Source organism: Leptodactylus fuscus, chromosome 5 (assembly GCF_031893055.1).
Source record: "Leptodactylus fuscus isolate aLepFus1 chromosome 5, aLepFus1.hap2, whole genome shotgun sequence".
Classification (NCBI taxonomy): domain Eukaryota; kingdom Metazoa; phylum Chordata; class Amphibia; order Anura; family Leptodactylidae; genus Leptodactylus; species Leptodactylus fuscus.
In genome coordinates, this window is record NC_134269.1 from 118,158,039 (window position 1) to 118,166,663 (window position 8,625).

The following is an 8,625-nucleotide window of genomic DNA, read 5'->3' on the forward strand; positions in this document are numbered from 1 at the left end:
GCAACTGTGTGCCCTGATACAGATTGCTTACAGTCTTGACAAATTTTTATTGTAATCAGGTTGTTTTTGTTGAATTTTTTTTTTCCATCTATTTAAAAAAAAGTATGCAATAACAGCTTTACTAAACTAAACAGATAGAAGCATATGGCATCCCCCCCCCCCCATATGTTTTAAAGGGGTTACAGAGATGACAAATCTCAAGTCTCCAAAGGAAAGCACATCCTATATCATTTATTAGCTATAATCTACTAAGAAGCAGTACTTAGGCTGGGCTCATTTTCAGATCTAGCAAAGCCCAGCTAGGCAATCTCAGTACATTCAACCATTCAACGGAGTTCACGCAGTGCTTGGCGCAGTCGATAATTTAAATTAGGTTCAAAAATATCCTCCGGTATATGAAGTTCTTTTTTAACCAATTTAACAAAAATTTCAACTGCTGGACAAAAGGACAAAGGGAGGGAACGTTGCGAGCGCCGACGCAGATGCAGAGAAGCCTCAAGTACACTGGATACAACAGCTGGACTAAAATTAATGACAGGGTCAGAATCTGCACTGTTATTTTGCTCACCCAGAAGTACCTCAAGATCAGCAACTGCCTGTCTTTCAAGAGTTGTGTCGAGACTCTGAAATTGTATCAACGTTATCAGCTGCAGATTCATTGGGGCAATCTGGGTGATCACTACTATCCCGATCATGAATTCCCTGACCAAAAACTTTTTTCCATAGGACCTTACGTGCAAATAATTCCGTGTCTTTTATTGCAGTAAAGCAGTCAAATTTACCTGTTGAAGCAAATGTCAGCCCCTTTTGTAACACTTCAATTTGGGATCTAGTTAATGTGTGCGACGAAAGGTTGATTACCTTCAGTATCTCCTTCTTTTGTCTTTCGTGTTGGTTATCAGTACTTTGCTTTTGGATGACAGGGCTCTGGGGCTGTCGGATGTTCCATTTAGAATTTGCATATCTCCTTGCCCGCCCGAGGGCCTAATAAAGAAGAGCCACCACATTCTGTATCTGAAAAGAGAGAGGTAATAATAATAATAATAATAATAATAAATTTTATTTATATAGCGCCAACATATTCCACAGCGCTGTACAATTTGTAGGGTTCAAATACAGACAGAAGATGCATTACAAAGAAAGTCATTTCACACAATGGGACTGAGGGCCCTGCTCGCAAGAGCTTACAATCTATGAGGTAGAGGTGGTGACACAAGAGGTAGCAGGGGCGGTGTTGCTTATACAGGGGGTCCGATAATTCTGTAATAGTGGTTACTGTCATTACAGAAACATAAAACTTTATGAGCCGTTACCAGTTGTGTCCTTTAACATGTGGATGGAGCTTGGACCTATAAAGTTAGTCTGAAATGGCATCATATCATGTGGGGAAATGTGGGAGCGGGGACAGAGGAGGGTAAAATTTTGGGGATTCTAATTATAGTACGGAAAGGTTTGTGCGAGATCTATTCTGGTTGTTTTTGTGCCACCGATAAACTTTGTTGTTTTTAAAATCTTCCAAGTCTCTGGAGAATTTTTTTGGTTTAGTAGTTGTATTTCTTTCTCCAATTTCTCTATCTCTGTTTCCAATTTTTTCTCAAATGCCACAACCTCCACGTCACTCAATACCTGCTGAACCTTTTCCCTGTGTGTCTCGATATCTTGTTCCAGTGCCTCCAAAGTTTTTTGGTCTGCCCCAATGAGCAGTTCGATTAATGTCTGTGAGCACTTGGAAAGTGTCTCCTCCCACTTACCCACAAACACAATACCTACGCTATCAAGAGTGGGAAACAACTGAATACGCGGTCCCCTGGGGATGATGTTTTTTTTGTAGATAGTTCTCTAAAGTGACCTTATTCCACCAGACCCTTGTTCTTTTTTTTTTAACCCCTTAGCGACCCTTGACGTAACTGTACGTCATGGGTCGCATGGGGATGTATGGAGCGAGCTCACACGCTGAGCTCGCTCCATACACGGCAGATGCCGGCTGTATAATACAGCCAGGACCTGCCAATAACAGCAGCGGTCGGTGCCCGAGCCGATCGCTGCTGTTAACCCTTTACACACTGCGGTCAAACGTGACCGCAGTGTGTAAACGGCGCCGGCGGCATGGGCGCCGCCATGTTTCGCCGATCGCCGCCCTCCTGAACGTCACATGAGGGCGGTGATCGGTTGCTATGACAGCCGGAAGCCTATTGAAGGCTTCCAGGCTTGTCTCTGCACGAGATCTATTAGACGATGCCAGAGGATGCCAGAGGCATCGTCTAATAGAAGTGCTGCGATTTTCCTATTCACTGCAATACTGTAGTATTGCAGTGAATAGTATGAGCGATCAGACCCCCTAGGTTTCAAGGTACCTAAGGGGTCTGATCATAAATGTAACAGAAGAAAAAAAAAGTTTTTAAAAGTATTAAAAAAATAAAAAAAATATAAAAGTTCTAATCACCCCCCTTTCCCTAGATTAGCTATAAAAGTAATTAAAGAACATTAAACATAAACATATTAGGTATCTCCGCGCTCCAAAATGCCCAAACTATTAGAATATTAAAACATTTATCCCGTACTGCGAACGGCGTAGCGGCAAAAAAAATAAAAACAGCCAAAAAGCGTTTTTTTCAACACTTTGCCTCCTATAAAAAATTGAATAAAAAGTGATCAAACCATCAGATCTTTCCCCAAATGGTATCAATAGAAACGTCATCTTGTCCCGCATAAAAAGACACCACAACCAGCTCCATACATGGAAATATGAAAAAGTTACAGGTGTTAGAACATGATGACACAAAAATTTTTTTCTATTTTGCAAAGTTTATCATTTTTTTAAAAGTATCAAAACATTTCAAATACTATATAAATTTGGTATCACCGCGTTCGTACTGACACGTAGAACACAGGTAACATGTCATTTGTACCAAACAGTGAACGCTGTAAAAATTAAACCCATAAGAAAATGGCGCAAATGCATTTTTTCTCCAATTGCACCTCATTCTGATTTTTTTTCCAGCTTCCCAGTACATTGCACAGCATATTGAATGATGCCATTACAAAGTACAATTTGTCCCGCAAACAATAAGCCATCATGTGACTCTGTGAAAAATGAAAAAGTTATGGCTCTTGAAATGTGAGGAGGGAAAAACGAAAATGCGAAACCAAAAAATGGCCTGGTCCTTAAGGAGTTAATTAAATTACGTATTTTGTGATTATTGTTTAGATATGACATGTTGTTTCATAATACGGCAGTTGTTCGTGTCCTTTTGTTTTGTTATTTGTGTTTTGTTATTTATTTATGTTTATATGTATTCTTCTGTAGAATTTTCGATGAGATATGGGGATTATTTCATCTGAGTGGATCCATGTCCTGTCTTCCTTGGCTTCTGGCATATACCAAGTCCCACATCTTGGTTCTGGACTTTCATAAATGAAAAAACTTCGAATCCAGTGCGGTGCACTATTGTCACTATGAATTTTAATAATTTTATTTATATATGTTATTAGTGTGGTTGATCAGCACTCACATTCATATATGATTTCAATGATAATTATTTACTGATTATTTAATAAATATTTGCAATCCTACTAATATTATAAGTGTGAAAGTTTGTGTGTTTGGATGTTTGTGAGTTTGGATGTTTGTTCCTCAATCACGCTAAAACGCCTGGACGGATTTGCGTGCAATTTTCCACAAACATAGTTTTCCCCTAGGATTGAGTCACAGGCTACTTTTGGTGCCACTAAACAACATGGCTTCCTAGCAGGAGACTCACAAAAGCAGGACTCCTAGCCCCAGCTATAGACTCACACACACTACATGGCATTTCCTGCCTCAACCTGTCTGCACACTCCTGTCACCTCAGGAGTAGCCCTTACTCTACTCACTCACATTTACATATAGCTTTCCACTATATAACAGATCACATTGTCTTTATCACTACATACACAATATAACACTACATACACAATATAACACATCACATTGTCTGTATCACTACATACACAATACAACACATCACATTGTCTGTATCACTACATACACAATACAACCCACATTGTCTGTATCACGACATACACAATACAACACATCACATTGTCTGTATCACTACATACACAATACAACACATCACATTGTCTGTATCACTACATACACAATACAACACATCACATTGTCTGTATCACTACATACACACTCACACACACTGCCTGGCATTTCCTGCCTCAACCTGCCTGCACACTCCTTACTGTCACCTCAGGAGTAGCCCTCACTCTACTCACTCACATTTACATATAGCTTTCCACTATATAACACATCACATTGTCTGTATCACTACATACACAATACAACACATCACATTGTCTGTATCACTACATACACAATACAACATATCACATTGTCTGTATCACTACATACACAATACAACACATCACATTGTCGGTATCACTACATACACAATACAACACATCACATTGTCTGTATCACTACATACACAATACAACACATCACATTGTCTGTATCACGACATACACAATACAACACATCACATTGTCTGTATCACGACATACACAATACAACACATCACATTGTCTGTATCACGACATACACAATACAACACATCACATTGTCTGTATCACGACATACACAATACAACACATCACATTGTCTGTATCACGACATACACAATACAACACATCACATTGTCTGTATCACGACATACACAATACAACACATCACATTGTCTGTATCACGACATACACAATACAACACATCACATTGTCTGTATCACGACATACACAATACAACACATCACATTGTCTGTATCACTACATACACAATATATCACATCACATTTGCTAGCCCACCAAACTTTTTAAAGCACTTTTACAGTTTCACACATCTGTGTCCGCCCAATTCTCAAATCACCGCAGACAAAGTCGCGGGTAAAAGCTAGTTTTATATAATTGTTTAGCCAGACTATTGATTTATATTATTGGCTTGCACTTTTTCCATGATGTTTGTTAGTGAGTTTAGAAGACGTGTAGGTGAACATCTGGGGATATTCGACACAAACGTGATACTCCTATTTCATGACACATTCACTGTCTACATGCAGGGGATGCCTCTGGCTTGAGGTTTATGGGCATTGATGTAGTTAGGCCTCCAACACGTAGAAGGGACTCAGACTGGCTGGTAACACAGACAGAGAACAAATGGATCTTCCAATTACAAACGGTCAGTCCGTCTGGCCACAATGAGCAGCTAAGCTTCACGACGTTTATTTGAGTCCGGTCAATGTATCTAGTCCCCTGGGGGATTTCATTTTGTATATATGATTTGTTTCAATTTTTCTCATTCATCAATTATCATTATTTGAGTATTTGTATGTTCTACCATTTGACCATTGTAGCATTGTTTTACCTGATTGGGTCTGAGATACCAGTTTGAATACTTAAATTTTGGCACCTGATACTTAATCCCTATTCAGATGGTGCATTTCACAAGCGGTTTATTTTTGGACATTGTCCACTGCTCTCCCATGCATGGCGGTATCCAATAGATGAGGATGGTGGAATGCGTGGTGGTTAAGGGTTGCCTGTTTCTGATCACTGCTACCCCTCATCTAAGCCCTTACTCACCTATTTCGGGTTTCTTCTAAGTCTAGATGTGAACAGTTCGCGCATGCGCTGTTTACAGCTAGACTCCTGAAGGATCTGCACATGCGCATAACTTCGTTTCGGGCGTGCAAATTTAGGATGTCTTTAAAAGTCCGCAGTTGGCGCGTCACACTCATAGGGAATACATCTGATAGGTTCACCATCACTGGCACTCCGGAGTGTGTGTTCTGGGATGAATTTATGACGGGCTTCCAGGTTTTCTTTTACCTATCTTACCCTCTTGAACCACTTATGTCCCACTAAACTGTTTTGATACTTGACATTAAAGAGCAACAGCTATTGAATGAGTGTGGATGTATTTACCCCTATATGAGTGGTATATATGCTTAACTAAGGGCATGGTATTACCATTCTTTATTGTATTACCCCTGATGAATTTGTGTATGTTTGTGACTACACTATATAATGAAACATGCATGTCGGGTTTTGTTAAGTTGAATGTGTCTGTCACATTTTGTCTCACCTACCTTTCTTATTGCATATACTTATAGGAAGGGCTAATTTAGGGACCTAGCCCTAGTGTAGGGTAAGGATCTGGTCAGGGCAACGATGTCTAGGGCATTGACTCTGTAAGAGGCAATAGGGTGTTATAGTCTCCCTCACTGAATGTTTGTAGGAACTGGTCTTTCAATCTTTTACCCTGACCTCTGTCATTAATAAGAAGCAGCCTATACCATCCTCCCCTCTCTTCCGATTTTGGATACATCTCCCACTACTGAACTTCAGTAAGTCCCATAGGATCCCCTATCCTTAGGATAGGGGATAAATACTAGATTGATGTTGATGGGGGTTGGGATTTGGGCTGCAGTAGGTGCTGGTTGGCTGTCTGCCTTTGTTTTGGTTGTCTGTTGTCTTCCCTGGGCTTGAGGACTGGGAGTTTTTCCCCCCACTTGGAATTCAGCCTGACTACAGCCAGGCTGAATATAGGGTATCTGCAGTGATCCTATTCCGTCGGGAAGGGGTTAATAGGAGCACTGCAGATACCCTATATACAGCCAGGCTGAATTCCAAGTGGGGTGAAAAAACCCAGTCCTCAAGCCCAGGGAAGGGGCAGACAGACAACCAAAACACACCCTCCCCTTCCCCAGCACTCAGCATCTACTATACCAAAAAACTACTACCAATGTCTCAGTTAATGTAATTTTATTGGTGTCTATTTTAATTTTTGAAATTTTCCAGTAGCTGCTGCATTCCCCCCTCCGCCCCCTCAGCTTATACTCGAGTCAATAAGTTTTCCCAGTTTTTTGTGGTGAAATTAGGGGCCTCGGCTTATATTCGAGACGGCTTATACTCGAGTGTATACGGTAAATACATTTACTTTTAGTACAGCAAAACCCTAATAACACTAAAAAAATAAAAATCTCTCTAATCTTGAATCTCTCTAAAAAGGTGTTTGGAGGTCATGGTGAAAATTGTTGCAAAAAATAATTTTGGTAGACCAACAAATATCAAAGTTTGGGCTGTCAAAATATCAAAGGCCTCTGGTCATGAAGGACTTGTCATTAAGGAGTTAATTGAATCTAACAATAATTGTTTTATTCCTGTTTATATTGGCTTTGGAAAGTCATAGTTTTGGTCAGGGATCATTCTTTGTAAGAGAATATAAACATCACAGACAAAAAATTGTTTTTCTCACTTTAACTTTATTTAAGAACAGTTATATTTTAACTTATTCTGTTCACTATTCAGAAAGACTGGGAACATTACTGAAGAAAATGTGTCTGGAGAAATTCTTATGGTGGGATTATTATGATAGTGAGATTATTGGAGGTCAATAGTCTTTTCTGGTAATACATTTATATTTTAAATGTACAGGACATAAATGTTCCTAAAAATTATAGGGTTATATCAGAAACATAATCATGACACTAAAGGCCTAAATGCTCCTATATCTGACAAACTCTTGGTCACATTTTATGTAGTGTGGGCATATAGTGTGCCACTTGTGTGTCAATAGCCTGAGTGACAAAAAGAGGCGTAACTCACCAAAAAAGGAGTTCAACTTTGTCAAAAAGTGGCTTGGTCAACCCAAAACATTCTACTACCTGCTTACATTAAAGCAGGACCCATCACATGATGGACATTATGTATGGTTCCTGTACCCCTAAAACACAACCTTCATCCATAGACCCCACTACTTTATAATGGGGTCTGCCATGGTTGCATTGTTGCATCCATAGCTTTGATGAGAAGAATGGCGCTGCATGCTGTGCTGTTCTTAACATTAACTCTGACATAACTGCTGACCAAGGCCCTAGTTTGTTAACATTTATAACTTATCGGAAACTATTTTCATTAGGGACTTTTATGATTGAAAAGACTGTCTGTTTTGGCATGTATATACCCAAAACATTTCTAACATCAGAACATCATGATTTATTAACCAGTGTGGTTAAATATAACTCAGAAACAATCTTTGGAGTAAAGCAATGTTTGGCACTATTAGTTGTTGCAAAAGGGCAGTAGCTGGCAATAGATAGGTAAATGTTTCATCAGTGATTCACAGGTCCGTGACCAAACTAAAAGCTTAATGATCAAAAATATTTCATCAACTTGTGTTCGATGGATTCTGTTTTATCATGAAATGAGAAAAGGAAAATAGAGCTGTGTACAGTCATGGCCAAAAGTTTTGAGAATGACACAAATCTTATATTTTCACATGATCTGCTGCCCTCTGATTTTTATGTGTGTTTCTCAGATGTTTTTATCACATACAGAAATATAATTGCAATCATATTATGAGTAAAAAAGCTTATATTGACAGTTAGAATGAGTTAATGCAGCAAGTCAATATTTGCAGTGTTGACCCTTCTTCTTCAGGACCTCTGCAATTCTCCCTGGCATGCTCTCAATCAACTTCTGGACCAAATCCTGACTGATAGCAGTCCATTCTTGCACAATCAATGCTTGCATTTGTCAGAATTTGTAGGTTTTTGTTTGTCCACCCATCTCTTGATGATT